This window comes from Chrysemys picta, chromosome 10 (assembly GCF_011386835.1).
Source record: "Chrysemys picta bellii isolate R12L10 chromosome 10, ASM1138683v2, whole genome shotgun sequence".
NCBI lineage: Eukaryota > Metazoa > Chordata > Testudines > Emydidae > Chrysemys > Chrysemys picta.
Genome location: NC_088800.1, coordinates 10,073,252 through 10,093,452, shown reverse-complemented (window position 1 = coordinate 10,093,452; position 20,201 = coordinate 10,073,252). Strand labels below are relative to the sequence as shown.

At 42.1% G+C, this 20,201-nt stretch overlaps 1 long non-coding RNA gene across 1 annotated transcript; it reads left to right on the top strand.

The window, feature by feature from the left end:
- The first annotated feature begins 341 nt into the window (after positions 1-341).
- On the top strand, positions 342-19,861 carry LOC135973836 (uncharacterized). The gene is made up of 3 exons (XR_010590875.1): positions 342-469; positions 6,221-6,340; positions 19,654-19,861. It is a non-coding gene; the product is annotated as an uncharacterized LOC135973836 (long non-coding RNA).
- Positions 19,862-20,201: the final 340 nt, after the last annotated feature.

Here is a 20,201-nt window from a genome sequence, read left to right as displayed (position 1 = left end):
GAGCCCCAAGCTCACGGCTAGAACCAATCATCCCACTGCACCTCCTCCTTACTGAGCTTGATTTGGAGCTAGAAGAACCTGGGTTCAGTTCCACAGCTGTTCAGCTCAGGCCCTTTTTAAAAAAGAGCTCGCTCATAATCTGTCACTTAAAGTTAAGAGCTGCTTCTTCATTCAAAAAGGGAAGAAAAATATTCATATATGATCCAAACTGAGCAGCTAACACAAAACTAAATCCTATTCTTTAATTGAACCACGCTGCCTCAGAATGGTCACTTGACTCCTAAATTACATTTCCCAGAATACCACAGACCTAGGGTCAGGGGGCACACCTTCTTCCTAGGCATATAAACTCCAGGTTCTGGGTAGTTCTGCAGTAAAGAGAATAGTCATGTTAGGTAGGGTTGGTTCAGTTCTTGGTAATCATCCCAGGATACAAGCAAATAATTGACTGCAAAAACTCTGCCTTAAGGTATCTTTTTGACAATTGATGAATGGATTGCATAAAGTCTAATTGGCCTCTTAAATGTTTTCTTTCCCAGGGATAACTCCTTTGCTACTGTAACATCCAGAAAAATACAGGTCTTTATTAAAAATAATCCTCTCTCTTCACTGCCTGTGTTCTGTGTCTTGGAGTGAGGTTTGTATTTTTCAGTATTACCCCTGCTCACACCAAATCAAAAGAAATAGCCGGCTTGCCTAATAATACTGCTGATGTCAATGAAACCACACCCACCTGTTTATACATGTACTGGCTGTAAGCTGTTGCTTAGCCCAGGTATCTTCACCCCATGGTCTAGCTAGTTACTGAACATTGTAATTATTGTAAGCTGTTGCATCCCAATAAATATTAGGTTATTAGCCAATTAGTCTCTGATGCCTCCTGAAGGGGAAGAATTTTCTGTTCCCACTGACAGTGGAGGTCACAGTAGCTCCAGGGGTTTGAGAGGAGCAGCAGATCTTAGAAAAGTGTTACCTACTAGTGTATCCTTCCCATGGTTTCTTGCAGGTGCTGGGAAGGACTGAGGGCTTGATCTCACCCTCTTAGTCTGACAAGCCCTGGCTGGCCCAGCTAATGCTACTGGCAGGGTTGGAGAGTCTCCCTCTGTGCTCTCCGGCATTTACAGCCAGTTTATGGCTGCCTCTTCTACAGGTAAGCTAGAGAGGGAAGCGGCTCCCAGTACCCTCTCTGCCCCAGGAAGGGCCAGACTTAATTTGGCCTATAGGGATTAGAGTCTGCCTCCGTGCCCTAAAATGAAAAGGCAGAAGTTGATGGCTACCAGCCTTACAGAGTAAATGAGCTCTGCTCTCTTTGATGCTGTACAGTGTGATTAAAATAAAACCCTCATTAATGGAAATCAGATAAAGTGCTTCATGCACTGTACATCGCAGCCATACATGTAGCATTCCTCTACTTTATTAGCCTGCTTGCAGTATCTCACCAGTCATCTCAGCCTGCTGAGCTGGACTGCCCATTTGCTCACCAGGAGTGAAGGATAATTAGTTCTCCATGTTGGCTGTGTCCTGAGCCTCTTCTGAGTAGAGGTTGACAGCCATGTGTAGCATTGTGATGTGGAATACTGGTCATTAGGGACAGAGCTGAGATTACCTATCTTATTTCCTCTATGACCTAAGGTCAGAATTGAAGCACGGTCCCTGAAGTGAAAGGCTTTTGCTTTGTACCTAATGCTAGTATGCTAAGTAGCTTCTTCAGCGCTGGCACCTCAGAGAGCCTGAAAATCTAAAATAAACATCAGAATTAACATGGGTAATATGAATAAAATGGTCCTCTGCATATAAAGCATGGTTTGTTTGTTTATGAGCAGTGTTACCAAGGTAGCAATGAGATTTGGTTGTACGCATTTTGAAGCATCACTAAGGAATGTTCTTAGTCCAGTATCCACCCCCCTGGTAATGAATTATTGGTGTCATTTGAAAGAGGAAGATTAAAATTTGCGACATTTAGGAACAACAGACTACGAAGAGGCTAGAGAGCTTGAATAAGGGACACCCTGGGGATTTCCCTCAGATGGGGAATCCCTGAGCATGACAGTGCCATACTGCTCCCCTCTCAACAACCGGTGTAGGAAGTCACTGGGGACATGAAAAGCATGGTTTGTGAAAAGAGTGCGTGTATATAAATGTATACACATGCACACGTGTAGATATATGTGTAATACACACAACACATATATGTGCTCAGTCATCAGTGCAGGAAGGGGATGTCCCTTCCGCACGATCCCTGTCTGGTGTTACCAGCCCTTTGGGGGCCCTACCTAGTTGGCATACTCTGAAGGAGCCCTTCTTCCAGGACTAGAAAGCTGCAATGGGCTCCCGGGTGGCTCTTTTCTTTGGCTGCTCCCAGCCCTTATTGGGAACAACAAGGGATGGAGGACAACATCTAATCATCCACTTCCATTGTCAGCCAGAGGCTTGGAGGGTCTCAATCTCGTGTTTTATTCTTTTAAGACAAACCTACAATATGTTAAGCATTCAACCCTTTTTCCTCCACTCACAGTTCCTGTCCATAATTGTTTGATTCTGTCTTTGTATGTATGCTATATGCATATTTAAATGTGTGTTATAGGATATAATGTGTGTGTTTATATAAATTATGCATGTGTGTGTAAATTATTTGATCCCTTTTAAAAAATCATTAAACTGCCATTAGGAATCTGTGGGTTTTACTAAAAATGTATCAACAACAAATCTGTACATAATATATGTATACTTAATTAGCTAACACTGGTTTAAATTCTTCATGGTATTCACTGATTTCATAGCAGTGACTGTTTTGTCACAATCCAGTATGTTATTTTTACAGCTAGCTTCTATCACTGCTGGTAGGTAACTATGTGATATATAACTTGCAAGCAGTCCTGCTGTTTGTTACTGGCAATTAATTTCTCTGCTGCCTTTCTTCCATTCAGACCAGGCCTTTATGCTCTAAATCCAGCTATTCTAATACTCCCCACTTCTGCTGTGTAGAAAAGACTCAGACTGACAGATTATTGCAGGGCAGTTAAGCATGTAATTGCTCAAATGAGTTAAAATCCCTTCAAATATCTGTCTTTGTACCTCATCACACCACTTCATGGACTCAAATATTTGACAATTGATGAAGATAAACTAAAGGGATCTTCATTAGCTACCAACCACCGTGACAAGCTTCTTTCAGCTAAAGGCTGGCGAATTTTTGGGACTTATTATCTACTTAAAAACTGCAGGAAAGCAGAAAAATACTTCAGTGTACTTTAGACTAGAGAAAACTAGGAGCTTACATGGTAGTTAGGGTCAAACAAAACTGCAGTTTGTTAATCTAGACCTGTACTTGTCAAAAGTGTGCAGTAAGACACTCAAGGAATCTGACTGAATAAAAACTTAAGGGAAATATATCAAAGTTCTGATGGCGGCAGTCATCAAAACCTTCTGGTTAATGGCAAATGCAATGATCGTATTCATTACAACATTAGGGTGAAGCAGAAATCCATTTGCCAAATGAAGCCCTTTTATCAGCACATAGCAGCTACACTGGTGTGAAATAACTTCTCACTCGCTTAGTTTTGATGTCCGGTGCCATGTCTAAGTCGAGGGACAGTGGTGGTGAGCTCTACCAGAAACCTCCATGTATCTTTAGGGTGCTGACTGAACTGTGGAGGATTAAAGTGGATGAGCCCGGGGGGATACATCAAGCCTTCCTCTGTTTTGATATCCCACCAATCCAATGGATAGAAGTGCCCATTAATGGCAGCTAGATGAGAGGTCGGTGCAAAAGTAGTGCCGAAAAATAGTGTGTGCATAATCATGGCCTCACTGAAGTTAATGGGCCAGAATTTTGTCCCTCGCTGGGGAAATTCATGGTTTTTTGAAGTATGTGTGCACGCATGTGCCTACACACACACAGACACACACATATAATATATATATGCACAGACACGCGTGTATATATATATGATTATATTGCTTTGCATTTTTCACTTTTTTCTGCAAAAAATGACATACAGCTTTTGTAAAAAGTAAGAAATGTCATTTGCCTGAACTGGGTAAAAATGTTGCTATGTTTACCTTTGAGCAAGGGGCCAGTCTAGGCCCTTATATAGTGACACAAGAGAGTTGGGGAGGTAAATTCTAATAATAATCACAGTAATTTTTTATTGTTTCCTTCATCAAAGGAACTCAATGTACTTTACAAACTTTAATTAAGGCCTATCACTGAAACACAGCCATCTCTAAGGCAGTGGTCGCCACACTGTGGGGTGTGCCCCACAAGGGGGGTTCAGGGGAACGTTCGGGGGGGAGGCGCGTAGCCAGCCCCCATGGAGGGCGGGGAGGGAGCACCACCCAGCCCCACTCCACCCCCAAACCAGCTCTGAGCCACAGCTCCACTCTGCCCCCCGTTCGACCCCCAGCCCAGCTCTCCCCTCATTCCCTCTTCATCCCCAGGCCAGTCCTGCCTCTAGCCCCAGCTACTCCCCCATACCCAGTTCTGCTCCCAGCTCCACCATCGGCTGAAGCTCATCTGCCAAAAACGCTGTGGCTGTGCAATAGTGGAGGGGGTGCAGACAGATTCCATTACTGGTAAGGGGGGGGCATGACAGGAAAAGTTTGGGCACCACTGGTCTATGGCGTTACACCACATCTGTCTCTAAAACACAGTATAGGAAGAGAAGACATTTATGTGAGCTAGCGTTTGGCCATGACACCAGGGTAACAGCCCCACTTATATACAAAAATACCTTGGGATTTGATCTTTAATGAATAGAATTATTCAGATGTTTGCTTGATGTCTCATCCTAGAGCAGCACAATACATTTAATTCTGTACTGGGCTATTAGCTGAAAACTGGCATGCCTTCTACCAACTATTAAATCCCCAATACTATTTTCTGATGTATCTGGGGTTTTCCTTGGAAATCCCCCATGAATGTACTACAGCTTCGATCAGCTTGTGACATTGCACAAGATCACAGCACAAGGTGATGTGTTCATAGGCTGCAAACAATAGCCCATGACCCAAACTGACTTGTTCTTTTTCATTAGCGGATGGATTAACCTTAAAAAAAAGTCAAAGGCTGCTTCCTTTTGCCTTTTTGAAATGTAAGAATGTTTGGGAAGGGTGGAGGAAAATTCCATAATGCTTTTAAAAATTAATATACTGGATCCAGCATGCAAATAAATGGTTCAGCCTTGACTTAAAAATGAGTTTTGCCCAAGGGAGCAGGTCAGAACATAATGCAGTTAGTAGGGACTGTCTTTTTGGTCTGTGTTTGTAGAATGCTTAGCACAATGGGGTCCTGGCCCATAACAGGTACTGCAATAGAATAATAGGATTGGACCCAAGCTACTCAATGAATATTGTATATTAAAGACTGTTTGCTCTTTCGGGGATAAATGCTGATCCTTGAGTTTCCTGTCAGTTCTATGTTGATCTTCCCTTCTCTAACCTTTTGCTGGAGCTGCACATGGTACTGTAGTTCTAGGGAAGTAACCCCATCTTGGGCTTTCTCTAGGAGGGAATAGAAATATCAGAGTAAGGATTCTTGTTTTACATAAAATCCTGCATTGTAAGCTCTTCAGGGCAGGATCTGTCTCTTACTATGTGGTCATACAGTGCCTAATACAATGGGACCCTAATCTTCCTTGTCTATTGAGGGGTTTTATAGTGCTGCCCATCACTGCGGTCTCTGAGCTCAGCTGAAGCCTCTGGGTCCTAAATATAATAAATGCAAATTGTAAATCGACAGACATTAACCAATTTGACTCTGGAGAGAGTGTTGATGTGCTGCAGAGTTGGAGAGGGAGGAGGAGAGGGTGACATTGGGCTGGTGCTGTTCATCTGGCAGTGGGAGTCGCACACCAGCGTCTGGTTAGGTATTTGAGTGTGCAATATAAGACAGCCAAAGAGGAGCACCCTGGGGGGAAGGTGAGCAGCATGTCTGAACTGCGACAGCCAAGCTCTTTGCTAGAATAAAGTCGAGGAAGCTGCGTCCGTTTACTCCAGCAGAGAATTTGGCCTACTGCCTTTCATTCACAAAATGTATTTAAAATATAAAAAAGCTTTCCATTTACTTTTCAAATGTGTTCATTTAAAACTATGGGTTGTTTTTTTTTTTTTTGAACCTTAAAAAAAAGAACACTGTCTTTTTCCATTTGTACTGAGCTCTTATATAATACCGATAACCAAAATGTTGTTTTTAAAACGTCCATCTTTTTTCTCTGCCTAGGTCCCTGCTGGTCAGGAACTGGCCGGTGTAAACATATCCACTAGTGTTATTCCCCTGTGTTGACAGCAAGCCTGAAGTATTCTGCAAAGGAAGAACTGTGCTCGGTTCCCTCTGCTCATAGTAAGTTGAACTTTAAGTTTCCTACTGAAGTTAATCACACTTGCTCTCATGAGTAAAAATGTTTTAATATGAAACAATACTCCAATGTGGGTTGACAAACTATATTTTAATTGGAATTGATTTATACCAAAAGATAAAATGAGTTCATTAGGGCATGCGATCAGAATTAGTGGCCAGGGAAATAAGCTATACAGCTAGCGGATATGGGATAGGAGATGAAAGATTTTTTTTAAAGGCATATTTTAACCTCTAAGGGCTGAAATTCAGTAACGAAAATGTCTGCTCAGCACAAACCAAGTAGGTGGATCTTCCATATTATGAAATCTAGCAGGAAACTGAATCTCGTCCAAAGAGATTTAACCATAGGTGCTGGAACTATGGATGCTACAGGTGCTGCCGCACCCCCTGGTTTGAAGTGGTTTCCATCATATATAGGGTTTACAGTTTGGTTCAATGGCTCTCAGCACCCGTACTATTAAAATTGTTCCAGCACCCCTGGATTTAACCGGTTCTGAGTTCCTGGCACTTCACCACAGTATGTGGTCGGCATGGTAATGTGACCGTGTGTCTATATAATATAGATGTCTGTTTTCAGTCTCAAAGTTTCTTCAGAGTGGTAGCATATAGTACATATGTAGAGCCTAATCCTGTAAGTTTTACTCACATTGCATAGTGAATTCAGTGGAGATCATTCATCTGAATAAATGTTAAGGCTTAGATAATCAGCCCCTTAGTTACTGGTATAGTTTCTGGTCATACTCACATGTTCTGTTTTGAGCTGTTACGAGCAGGTGGGGGTTTAGACAGCTTGGCAGTGGAATGCAATGTATCATCATTAGGGTTGTAATTGGGTCATGGTAAATTATAGAAAAAAATCAGTTGCCATGGTGGAAGCATCACGAGGGCTTATTTTGTGGTCATCAAACAATTATCTTATGGAAACTCATCATGATGGAGACATAAGTCTTGGAAATATACTCAAAATTAGACATGCCCATGTTTTGGTAGTAACCAAGCAGTTCTAAAGGCCTGGGCCTGCATACATGCTCTTAGGGAGGTGCTCTGTCTGCAAGGCTGTGTCAGCATTTCTAGGATAAACCCAGTTTTTCAAAGATTTCCAATTTGGGCATAACAATAATTACTCTTCGATGAAATGTGACCTATACATTGATCGCCTAAAAGTGACTGTTGCTTTTAATTGCAGCACATTTTTGTTCAAATGTGAGTAGCATATTTTCAGGGGAGAGACAATGCTTAAAAACTGCAGATGTTGTTTCATGAACTGTCTTCCCATGAGTTTCATTTGCCAAAACATCCAGAACCCTCAAAGCAAACACTTAGGCCAGAGTTTACCTAGGGCTTCTGGGAACAATGGTTAGCTTGGCCCCTGGGGTCATGCCAGTGGAGAGAACTCCTTCTGTGACATCAATACCAATATGATATTTCTCCAGTCTTCCCTGGACCCCACAGAGGGACCTCCTCAGGGGCTCTGCAGATTTGGGATCCATGTACGGAGAGTGAATGGGATGCTGTGATAGTCATAGAGAAGGCAGCATTTCCCTCCAATCCCATGGAACTTTTGCGTATAGTTTACACACCTTTCTCTTCTGTGTTGTGAGACCCCTGTAGGGATGCTCAGATAACATGGATATGGACCTGGTTCAAGAACCAGACTAGATTGGGATGGAGGATGTTCTGAGGTGAGAATGCAGGACCTTTCCCCTCCCAGGACCTTCATATAATTGGGGTCCCCAGATGATACAGGGCATTTCCCCAGATCATGGAAATACATGGAATTTCCATTCATAAGAAACAAGGTCCAAATACTGTACCAATCTTGAACTGTAGGAATGAGTTGGCTGGGAGATTTGCGTAACAGTGCATATTGTTTAAAATTTAAGTCTCTCCTGACCTGGTAATATTGGGAGGGCTGCTGGCGTCTCAGAATTACATTGATTTTCAGGGACTTTGCTATCACAAAAGTAAAATAAAGGACTATGTGGTGGACATCAAAGAATGAAAACAGTGATGTTGGCAAAACATAGTGTAATCCACTATGTTTCACCTCTGTCCTGCTAATCCTTTGCTGGAGTCCTTTTCATTGTTACTATCCTCCTCCTCCTGCATGACAGGTGAGGTCGGATGCAGGATAGTCAATAAAGTCTCTCATGCATATTTCAAAGAGCAGTAGTCAATTAACCTTGAGAGAGTTAGACATTTTCTTGTCTATAACAATAGTCCAACACACTAAATGCAGTCAGGCTATGTGTAGGTTCTTGACAGTAGTGAGCAGCTCAGATGAGTAAGTCAGAGTAAGGTATGCTTGGGTGAAAGCTGTTTTTTTTATAAAACAATACAGTTAAAATGAATTATTAGTATTAATTGTTTATAGATAGCACCATAGTTGGGCTTGTTCCTTTATGGGTAAATAGAAAGACAAGGTCCTTGACCTGGGAGACTTAAAGTCTAAATTTAGACCAAAGATATAGCAAGATAAACTGCCAAAGAAAGTATGAGGAGGACAAGAACAAGTGGAAGTGTAAAGAGACACTCTACCAAACTAAGCTCATTGTTAACTTTGATAATGATATACTCTAAAAATTTAGTTCTAGCACCTTCCATCTGAGGATCATATTTACCAACATGAATCAAATAAGCCTTCTACGAGACAGGGTAATAAATGCTGGAGGAGGGGATTTTTCCTTTCTGGAATTGTGTATGAAGATCACCCTCCACAGGCAGATCTACCCACATGGAAGGGAGTAAGAGGGAATCACGATGTGGAATTTTAACTTTTAATTCCTCTCCCCCTTCCCCACACACACAGCTTCAAAACATCATCAGCCTGAAAACTGTCACACATGCACCAAACTGAAGGCTGTGTGGGCTCCTGGTTTCCTATAGGCTAGAAGACCTTGGCAACAGTAAAAGATGATACATTGTAGGCAGAGCCGCCGAGAGCGGGTTCGGGCCCCAGTGAAAAAAATTTTCCGGGCCCCCCAGCAAGGGCGGACCGGCTAAACAGGGCCGACGAGAGGGGGGAGAAGCTAGGGAAGTCAGGCCCCGGACCCCCTCCTGGACAGCTGGCCCCGGTAATTTGTACTGGCTTCCCCCCCCCTCGTCAGCCCTGGTTGTAGGGGCTCACCGGGGCAGAGACCCATTGGTTATGGCTACACTGCAACAGAGAGGTGTGATTCCTAGTGTGATTAGATAGACTTATGCTAGCTCAGTTGGAGCTAGTGCACTAAAAATAACAGTGTGGACTTGACACACAGGTGGCAGCTCTGGCTAGCCATCCAAGCTTGGACCCAGAGGGTTGGGTGAGCTTGGACTTCAGTATCCATACTGATCAGGTTGCAAGGTCCCTGACGTCAGCGGGACTACTTGTGATTAGCGTTAAGCAAGATTAGGGGTCGGATTTTCAAATGCATTTTGGTAACTTAAGACGACGTGTTCGATTGAATGTTATTGGGACTTTCTCTCCTCAATCACTGAGGTGCTTTGATAACCCCCCTCAGAGTCTCTCTCCTATTAAGGATCTCCAACTCAGTCTAGAGATGGATCCATTTCCTTTTTTTTTTATTGGACCATTCAACTTCCCATATTGTAACAAGTGTTAGCAAAATTAATTATAAGGTATTGCAGAGAGAAAAAAGTTGTCATGATTATTGCCTCATTTTTTCTTTAACGCGTAGACCCAGGGAATATTAAAATAAGGCATGTTGTTCATTTTTAGAAAATATTCTTCTCCTCAGGTATTGAGTTAGGTTTTTGTGTGTGTGATACATTTGATATGCAGAAAGGATCACACAAAAGTAGCAGAATGGAAATTACTTTTTCGTATCTGTTAGAAAGAAACCCCTGTAGACGCTGCTATCCTTGCCAGGACTCATCTTCACCTACTATAAGGACTGCATTCATCTAGTTATTTTAAATTGGCTGCAAAACACAATTATACATAAAGAAACAGTAAAGAGCTCCCTCAAATGCACTAGAGCAGTAAATGCTGTTTTCAATTAAACATTAATCTAAAGGATATTATTTCACTGTCTGAGCCATAACAGATTTATTTTTTAAGCAAACATATTTTAATTACTAAAATTTCATTTGCTGGCTCAGAAAGTTTGTTCCTTTAATGAAGATGATATTTGGAAGTTACTTACTGTAGTAACTCACTAAAGGTATCATCCTGCATTTCATGAAGTACCCCCAAACTACACGGATGTCCCTCCTTTTCTGTGTAAGCAACCATCAGGCCCAAAGTTGAGACAGTTACTCAAAAAGACACGGGGACCTGACCACCAAAGGCAAATCAGCATAGCTTGATTTTACTTCAGTAAAGCTATGCTGGTTTATGTCAGCTGGAGCTTTGGACCACTTGATTTTAATGTCTAAAGATATAATTTGAGACGGATCATAAATATTTGAAAAGCGTATTGCTGCAAATTCTTGTCCTGTCTTAGCTTTAGTTCTAGCTATAGCAGTTAACAAAAGACTGAATATTGCCTTTCTTCCAACAGTTTGCCTTGTATTGTAGCTGCATTGGTGCAATATTGATTATCCTATATTTTGATTAAACAGTGGCCTGATAATCAGATTCCACTGTAAACTAGGGTAGGAAAAACTCAGATAACCAGAATTGTATTCTCACTTAATTTCACCAGCTACATGCATACACCCCTTCCCTACAGGTCAATTTTTAGGTAACCATAAGTGGAAAAGTAGCAGAGTGCTACTCATCTATGCAACTGATATAAAATGGCTATTAAGTTTAATGGGTCGCTTGTTGCACAAAGTAGAAATTGCTCAGGAAATACTGGGGCGGGTGGGAGCAGATGCACAAGTTGAGTAGGAAGAGCAACAAGAATGCAGAAAATTTTGGATAAATTGGCATGAAGTTTAATGCTGCTCCAAGGCATTTTAATTCACCTGGCTGGCGTTTTTATGGCAGGTGATCTATACAGATACTGACCTTGTCAATATTACAGGGTAATCAAGAAGTGCTCAATTCAATATTAACTGATAGGCTCTTGGGCTCTGCGGTGTCAGAAGTTAATTCTGATTCATAAAGGTAAATTTCTCTATCTTCTCTACTGCTGCTGAAAAAGCAGAGTAGGTCTGTGAGCCAGACAAGACCATCTAGAGGACCACTAAAGACTAAATTCAGCTATTGAGGGCATGGAACGCAGTGGGATGTGAGAGAAAAACAATGGGTAGGGCTTACAGTCCTTTGTCCTTATTTTTAATTTTTTGTTTAGTTTTTCCACCACAGAGTTGCTCCTACTCCTTTGCCAAAATATGAAATGTGATCCTGTAGGCATCTAGATCTATAATGATCAGTACCAGAGAAACACTTCTAAAAACTTCACTAATACAAAGTCTAGTCAGGTTGCTTATGGCACTTCAAAATATTCTGCTTTTTTTGGGTTTATCTAGGAGGCATATTATTTAAAACATGTGGTAGCCAAATAGATCAACTTTCTTTTTAAGCATATTGGAGTTGAGCAATTCAATGTAAAAAACAGGAGTATCCTTTTTTTTTAAAGCAAATTTCAGTTTATCACTCTTTTTACCATACTTTCAGTGTCTGTTGCACAGGTCCCCCTGAATCCGTCACTTAAAAAAACATTTTCAAATGAAAAGATTTCAAAGTGCAATTAGAAAATGATTGAGAACCACTTACTGCAGAAACCTTAAATTGCGCACACAGAGTAGTGAAATAAAGAGGGTGGAAAAGTGGTGTGTATGTAATCTACTGCTCTGTGTGTGTGGCATATCCCCCTGCGTGCCCCGGTTACAGAGGATATGATGAGTTTGTTAGAGTCCCCAGCTACAGAGCCAGCTCATTAGCTCAAGCTGTAGAGACTCATGCTCCTGGTTCTGGAGGTTTAATCCCCAGTGTGGGCCAACATAGAGGTTGTTACATGTAGACTTGCTCTTTTTACTGGGCTCACTTTGGGCCTGATTCTGCAAGGCGCTGAGGCTCAGTTCCTGAAAGGCATTTAGGTGCCTAACTCCCATAGGTGCCAGAATACGTTTGGAGTATCTGGGCCTGAGGGCCCTCAACTTCCATCAGCCAACAGGAGTTCAATGCAACAAGACTGGAACTGTCAGCTTTCTTCAATAAAGAAAAAACCACCTCCCCACTCCACCCGCCAAACCTACAGGGAATAGGCATAACCAAAGGCAAGTGATGAACTCTGGTGAAAGTTCCATTTGCAAACAGCAGTGAGTCAGTGAGAGAGACATCGCTCCTTAAGAGCCTCAGCCAAATCTGATTGAAATCAATGGGCAAAGTCCCCTTGATTTCTAAAGGCTTGGGATCAGATCCTTATTTATGTTTGATACTCAACCCTCTGTGGGCAACACTTCGTAGCATGTTAAAATGTATCTGAAATGCAACCTTATGTTGCTACAGTAAGAGGGGAGTGATAGCTCAGTGGTTTGAGCATTGGCCTGCTAAACCTAGGGTTGTGAGTTCAATCCTTGAGAGGGCCACTTAGGGATCTAGAGCAAAAAAAAATCAGTACTTGGTCCTGCTAGTGAAGGAAGGGGGCTGGACTCGATGACCTTTCAGGGTCCCTTCCAGTTCTATGGGATAGGTATAACTCCATATATTTGGGGGAGGGATAGCTCAGTGGTTTGAGCATTGGCCTGCTAAACCCAGGGTTGTGAGTTCAATCCTTGAGGGGGCCATTTAGGGATCTGGGGCAAAAATCTGTCTGGGGATTGGTCCTGCTTTGAGCAGGGGGTTGGACTAGATGACCTTCCTGAGGTCCCTTCCAACCCTGGTATTCTATGATTCTATGTGAGAATCGCTTAAGATACTGTGGAGCGCTTTTTGCTGCTCCTTTCTGCGGTTCGTGCCATCGTGCGCATGCTGCAGATTGCAGCGTGCTATTTGAATCCAGCTCAGCCTCCTTTCCCTTCATCTATGCCCCCCTTAATGGGCCTGGTGTGGTGTGGTTTGGTTGATCAGGCATATCTGCTAGTTTGGTGCACCACCACTCGGTTTTCTCTGGCTGCCCACATTATGTGCACTACTGTTGGGTAGTACTTTTTGGGTTGTTTTCTGGTTTTATGCAGTTTTAGAGGCTGTCTTTGAATCAATTGGCTACTAAAGAGATATAAACATCATGGGAGGAAAGAGTCGGCTGGCTCAGTGGCAGAGCTACACATGCGCCAGCACATAAGATTGTAGTTCAAATGCACCATTTTGTTGATCTCTCCCCCACTCCCTGGACCAATTGTCTTGGAAGCCTAGCTGAGGATGTATAGAATAGAAGGTGTGTGTCATTGAAACAGTGACCTCTGATGGTTTACATTGGGGAAATGTTGCTATAGGTAGGGCTGGGATTTTGAAAGGCCCCTGAATTAGGTGTCCAATTTCCATTAAAACTCAGTAGGATTTGTGTGCCTAATTCCCTTAGTCCTTTGAAAGTCCTACCCCTAGAATATAGCATCTCTGATCATCTAGTTCAAGAGCACTTCACTTCTTCATAGCTAGGAGTCTTCCAGATCTCTCTTTGGTCTTTCTTGAGTAGAACGGTACCAGACCCTTTTATGAGGTGAATCACCCCCTTTCCCTCCCCTCCCACCACCACACACACATACAATGTTCTAACCAACAACTGCCCTAACACAACTGCCCTAAACTAATTATACTTAAACCTACAGTAGACATTCTTATTTCAGATAACATCTTTACCATAATTCAATAATGTCCAGTTGCATAGGTTTTATAATGATTTCTTTCTCCGCTCCTTTCATCATTCAGGATGATGACCTCAGGAACACCAGTGTGCTCCACATAAAAGATTACTAGGGTAAAATTAAAACGTGTAGGAAACTTGTTAAATGTTGTCAGGGTTTATAATTTAAAACTCCTCTGTTATTAGATATCGGAACAGTACAAAAGGTAACTCGTGCAGAGGTGTTAACCTCTGGCCCCGTCTATGCCAATTAAACTATAATATGTAATGAAATTTTAATCTCATGTAATTAAACATGGTATTAATTTTGTAAAACGAGAAAAGCTTTTTAACCTGTATTAATCATCCTTTTTGAAGAAAATAAGTGTGTTTCTTTAAAGTTGTGTTTTTCCTTTTTAATTAAAGGAATGAACTGAATGTCTATGTTTATGCAAGTTCATATGAACTTAAAAAATATTTTTCCTCTACCTTTTTACATTAGTTTAAATATCCAAAGTATGTTTTTTTAAAAAATGCATTGTAAAATACCATGGCTTTCTAAGGATAGGCTGATATACTTTGTAGATTTAATTAACCAAGACCAGGAGCGGCGCCAGGGTTTTTGGCGCCCTAGAAAGGGGTCCTTCCGCACTCCTGGTCTTCAGGGCACTTCGGCGGCGGGTCCCAGAGCGAGTGAAGGACCCGCCGCAGAATTGCCGCCGAAGACCCGGAACGCGGAAGGACCCCCCGCCACCGAATTGCCGCCAAGGGCGGCAAAATGCTGCCCCCCCAAATCCTGGTGCCCTAGGCAACCGCCTAGGTCGCCTACATGGAAGCACCGGCCCTGACCAAGACCAGATTTATATTGTAAAATGGTCAACTATTATCCCTTCAAATCCTTTCTCCATTCCCTACTATGGGATATCTCAAAAATTAAGATCTTTTCATCTTCATCTTGACTTCTGTCATGCATTAATCTTTTTGTAACAAAACTATTGTAGTAAATATACACGAGGACTAGTTTCTGGTCAATTTTCTAATTTCACAGGATTTTACATAGGCCTTGCATTTCACAGGGGCTATGTTTTTAGTAGGGTCTATTTCTTCTTATGTCATCATTGGAAGTTTTGCCTTCAAGGGGAGCAAAATGGACCCTTACAGGACCAATGCAGCTGTTGCCACTTCAGACATGCTAAAATAGTTCAGATGGCCCTAAGAAAATTGCCTTGGTCTAATAACTCCCTACTTTGAAAACTTAAGCAGAAAGAACATGGAGCTGGAAATATGTGTCTATCATAAATGCTGGAAAAGATTCCAGAGAAGAACAAAGATGCCTGTGACATACAATATCAAAAAGCCTAAAATGGATGAAATTCTCTAATAAGCAGCTAGAGCAGAGAGAATAGTTTGGACTCTTTATTTGTGACCTTTGAATCTACCATGTATGTGAAGCTGCAGATAGCACAAGTCTTGTACAAATCAAACCATGCTTAGGTTTGCATGGGTAAGTATCCTGCTCTAAATGGTGACAATACAATGAGATGATATAGTACTAGTATGGAATGACTGTGTTAATGCCTGCATAGAGAACTCTCTGAGCATGTCAGTTGGGAATGAGAAACCTAATTCTCCTTTGTTCTGGACCTTGCGTAGTCATTTGCACCAGGACAAAGTGGGTTGTAAGGTGCTGCCATTCCGAACTGATGGCATTTTGTATCCACTTTTCACGCACTTTTCCCTGGCATTAATGACTACACATGGTGCGGTACAATGTAGAATCAGGCCCTCGATGTTTTGTAAAGCCTGAGCAATCTGATACTGAGCCCAGTAATTAATAAATGTGTTATGCCTTCTCTCTGACAAACTTGCCTCTGGGGGCTAACTGAGCATTAATGAGTTGTTACATACTTTCCTGGAGTAAATCAGGAGAGAACATGAAAAGAGAGTCTATAATACAGTTATTACAATGGCAGCGGATATGTTCGTAGAGGTTTCAGTTTCAGAAGGCTTGAGAATTGGAACTAAGTATTGGCAATATTTCTAGCTTTCTATTTAAAACTGGGGACAAGACAGAGCACCGGAAGAACGTTATGTTACAAGAGAGAAAAAACAGACAAGTTTCCCTAAAGCAGATGATGGCAGCAGACACAAAAGTCTTCTTTGGAAGAGGAGCCCGTAGAGTATGTTTTAAGTGCAGACATCACTTATTAAACTTTGTCTCAAGATTCTCCCTCAGCATCAGCTGCTAATGACTGGGCATATCTGTGGGCTTAAACTTGTCTTGTCTGAAACAATGAATATGGCACGTTTTCTGCAGCAACCTGCATGGAACTTGGAGAGGAGCACAGGTTGCAAGTGGGAAGAATTTGGAAGAGGCACCACAAAGCCAGTCTGTGTGCACATGGTTTGAATGGTAGATGCAATTGCAGCATCTCTGTAAATTATTCTCTTGAGCAGCACTCAGCCCATTGAGCCCTTCCCATTCTGCTACACCATCCTGCCATCATGGTGAACTGCGCTGTCTGCCAGGACGTTCACTGGCAGAAGCTGGCATAGAAGTTGTGGTGAATTTGGCCCACTGGCAAGAAGCAAGGGCTAGAAGGAAGGGGGATAAAATCAACTGTGTGTTTGAGTTGGGGAGGGGAACCAAAAAAGCAGGTCAGGAGATGTATCACCGTACACTGCACAGGGGCATGGAAGCCACTGAGTTAGCCATTGTTTCAGTTTTCTGATGAAAAACATCTTACATTTCTCAAGGAAAGCACATACTTTCTGCAAAATCTTTCATTGTGCGGCAAACCCAGTTTGCCATTGAAGAAAGTTTCAATGGAACATTTTCAACGAGCTCAATCACTTGAGGCAGAGAGCCTCAAATGGACTCCTTCATTCTGCCCAATAGGCTGCTATAGAAGGACATCTGAATGCATCCATGGATAGAATTTGGCCTTATGAAGTGTGTGTGTGTGTGTGTGTGTAAAATGAACACCACTATTTTCCCTCCTTCCACAATCATGATACCTCTGGAGTCAGTGCAAGAAGGGATGGGCTCCAGCAAGCAGGTGAGCGCAAAGTTCAAACTACTGTAGCATGTCTGAGGCTGTGCACACTTATGGTGGAGTGTAGAGAATACAGGCACTATACGTGTAGCTACATGCTGCAGTGAAAGGCAGGCTGTATCTGCACTTGTCACCGCATCAGGTAGAATCATAGAATATCAGCGTTGGAAGGGACCTCAGGAGGTCATCTAGTCCAACCCCCTGCTCAAAGCAGGGCCAATCCCCAGACAGATTTTTGCCCCAGATCCCTAAATGGCCCCCAATGCTCAAACCACTGAGCTATCCCTCCCCCTGCCTCCCTGTTGCCAGAGCCTTTCACTTTGGCAGTGTAGATGTGGGAGGCACTGCTTGGGCATATAGAGAGCCCATGTAGGGTCCATAGCTGGCGGTTCAGGTGTATAGGGCACTCTACTCATCGAAACTGTGCCTCAGTGTCTACACTGCTGTTTATACCAATGCTTGCTGGGCATGTGGTGTCTGTATTCCACACACTGCCATAAGTACAGACATAAATTGTGATGTGATGTGCAAGGGCTCAACTCTGCGAGATACTCCGCATCCCCTGAAAGGTACAGAGCTCCCTCATCACCTGTCAGCACCTCATATAATACACCGACCCACTCAATCTACCTGCCAACGTATAGGCCAGGAGTCTGGGGGGACTGTCAGGGGGCCAGAAGCGGCGGGGTGGATGGGGGGAGGGGGCGGGCAACATCCCCCTCCAACTGGCCCTCCATACAATTTCCAAAACCCAATGTTCTTTGGGCTTGGTTAGACAGAAGAATGTCCACAGCATAATTAAAAAGCAAAATGTGGGTTTTAAAGAAACATCCAAGTTCCCTAGCATCACGAGTGTGAGCTTATTTAAAATAAACAGAGGAACTGAGGGGGGGAGGGGGAAATAATGGAAAACAAAGGAGGGCAATGGAGTGTGTGTGGGGGGGGAACAAATAATATTAAAATAAAAAGCTCCTGCACTAGGCAAGTTTTCCCCAGCTTGCCTGGCTTTAATATTAAATTACTGTTTTCTGGCAGGATCATCTGCAAAACTCTGATTTTGTTTCTTCTTCTGTTCATAGCCTGATAATTGAGGCTGAATTCCCTTGTCTTTAATATGCCATATATTTTCCACCTGGCAAAGGACTCAGACAGATACAGATAAATACCCTGTAGACATACAGACAGAGAAACTGCTGTAATTGCTTTCATAATGACTCTCAGACATCAAAGGAAGGCAAATAATGGTATTTAACACTGTTTCCATTCTTTAGCTGAAATGTAATTTTATAGAGTTATTGTCAGGCAGTACAGTGAATGTACAAGTGCAACTGTCATATTCTACTCATATTAATTAGCTGCCCACAAGAGGTCCAGGACAGTAATGGCAAAGTTCTCCTCATTTCAGATGGTCTGATATTCAGACAGAACCGTAAGTACAATAGCTTGATTAACATAGTTGCTTAGATCAGGTTTTCCCTGGGAGTATGTCAATTGGCATTTTGAAGAATCAATTAATTAGCACTCCAAATAATCCATTCTTGGGTTAATGAAAGTATTTTGTACAGCTGCAAAAACTTACACGAAATAACACCCAAGCCTTTCCAAAGTGCCAAGGTGAAAGATTTATAATTTGGGGAGTGTTGTACACTCTATGGTCAATTTCACCATAAGAAGTTATTGCAAAGAGATTCAGTTGACCAGGGCTTATCAAAATATTTAGAAGGTTATTGGGGGCAGGGGAGGAGTAATGGATCTGGGGAATTTCATGGTGACATAAAAATTAGAACTTTACTATGCAATCATGTGATAAAATAGCAGATTAATTAGGGTACCCAGACATCCACATTTTGCATAATGTTGTCTTTCATTTTCAGAAATGAGCTCTTGAAGGCAATTTAGAGTATTTCGATCCAGCAAAGCTTTACTCACGTGAGTAATCCATACCCACTTGCATGGTCCCATTGAGGTCAATGAATAATGGTTGCTCATAAATAAGGCTTTGAAATTAATGAGACTACTTACCTGAGTAAGGATTACTCATGAGAAGAAAGCTCTGCAGGCCTCTAGTTTCCTCACCTGGTGCTGAAAAGCTCAGTAGCTGCATCTTGTATAAGTGAGAATTATAAATTGGAGATGCGATTTGTTGTAAAATAAACTCCACCTATGAAAGCACAGCACTTCTTGAAAGAAACTTGACCTTCGCTTCAAGACACCAGGTCATATTTTAAAGTTTGTTGTGTTACAGATGATTCAGTGTTTTCTATTCTATTTCTTCTTTTTTAGTTGATTTGTTCCTTCCTCATCTTGATCTTCATGATCATATCAGTGATGGCCCAATGCCAGAATTTTATATAAAATTGTGATTCTGTTTTTTGGTAGTGGGAATATAATGAAGCCTGAATATGAACCATCCCGGATTCCAGGCTTGGTTTTGAAAAACAAGGTGCATTGTCACGAGAAAGACAATTAAGAAAGTAATTGCAGCAGCAGTTAGATATGGTTCCATGATGGTTCCGGGTAAGCATGATGATGGACTCATTTAACTTTGTGTTTATCTCATTACTAGGAATGGGTCACGTTTCTTCATGCAAAGTAGCGACCAACCCCAAATCCAACATTTTTTTTTCTGTGGTGTGCACAGAGTCTGTCTGTGTGAATGCTCTGCAGTTGTCCAGGCCCAGAAAATGTTGGGTACTGCTGCATTGCAGGTCTTCTAATGGCCATTATTATCACTGGTGAATTTCACCCAACATGAATGATTAATACAGAACCAAGATCAAGGTCAACCAGCCCCAGCCCTCTTCCTTCCCAGCCCTGCAATTGGAGGAGACTGTGTGATATCCCCACATGATCCTAACAGATTCCCAATCAGTACTCTCAAGTAGCTCCCAAGAAATTAAAATCCACTTTGAACTTTGTCTTTATAAGGCATTTTATGGTATAATAAACAGCTTTGTTAATCTAGCCCATTTAACAAGCGCAATCTGTCCTAACATTGTTACAATCACCTCATCAAAAATCGTATCATTGAAATAAAGGCAAAACAAAGCACTAGTTTCACCAAAATCAATCCTGTAATTGCTAAGTCCAGATGACTAGACACTGAAAAATGGA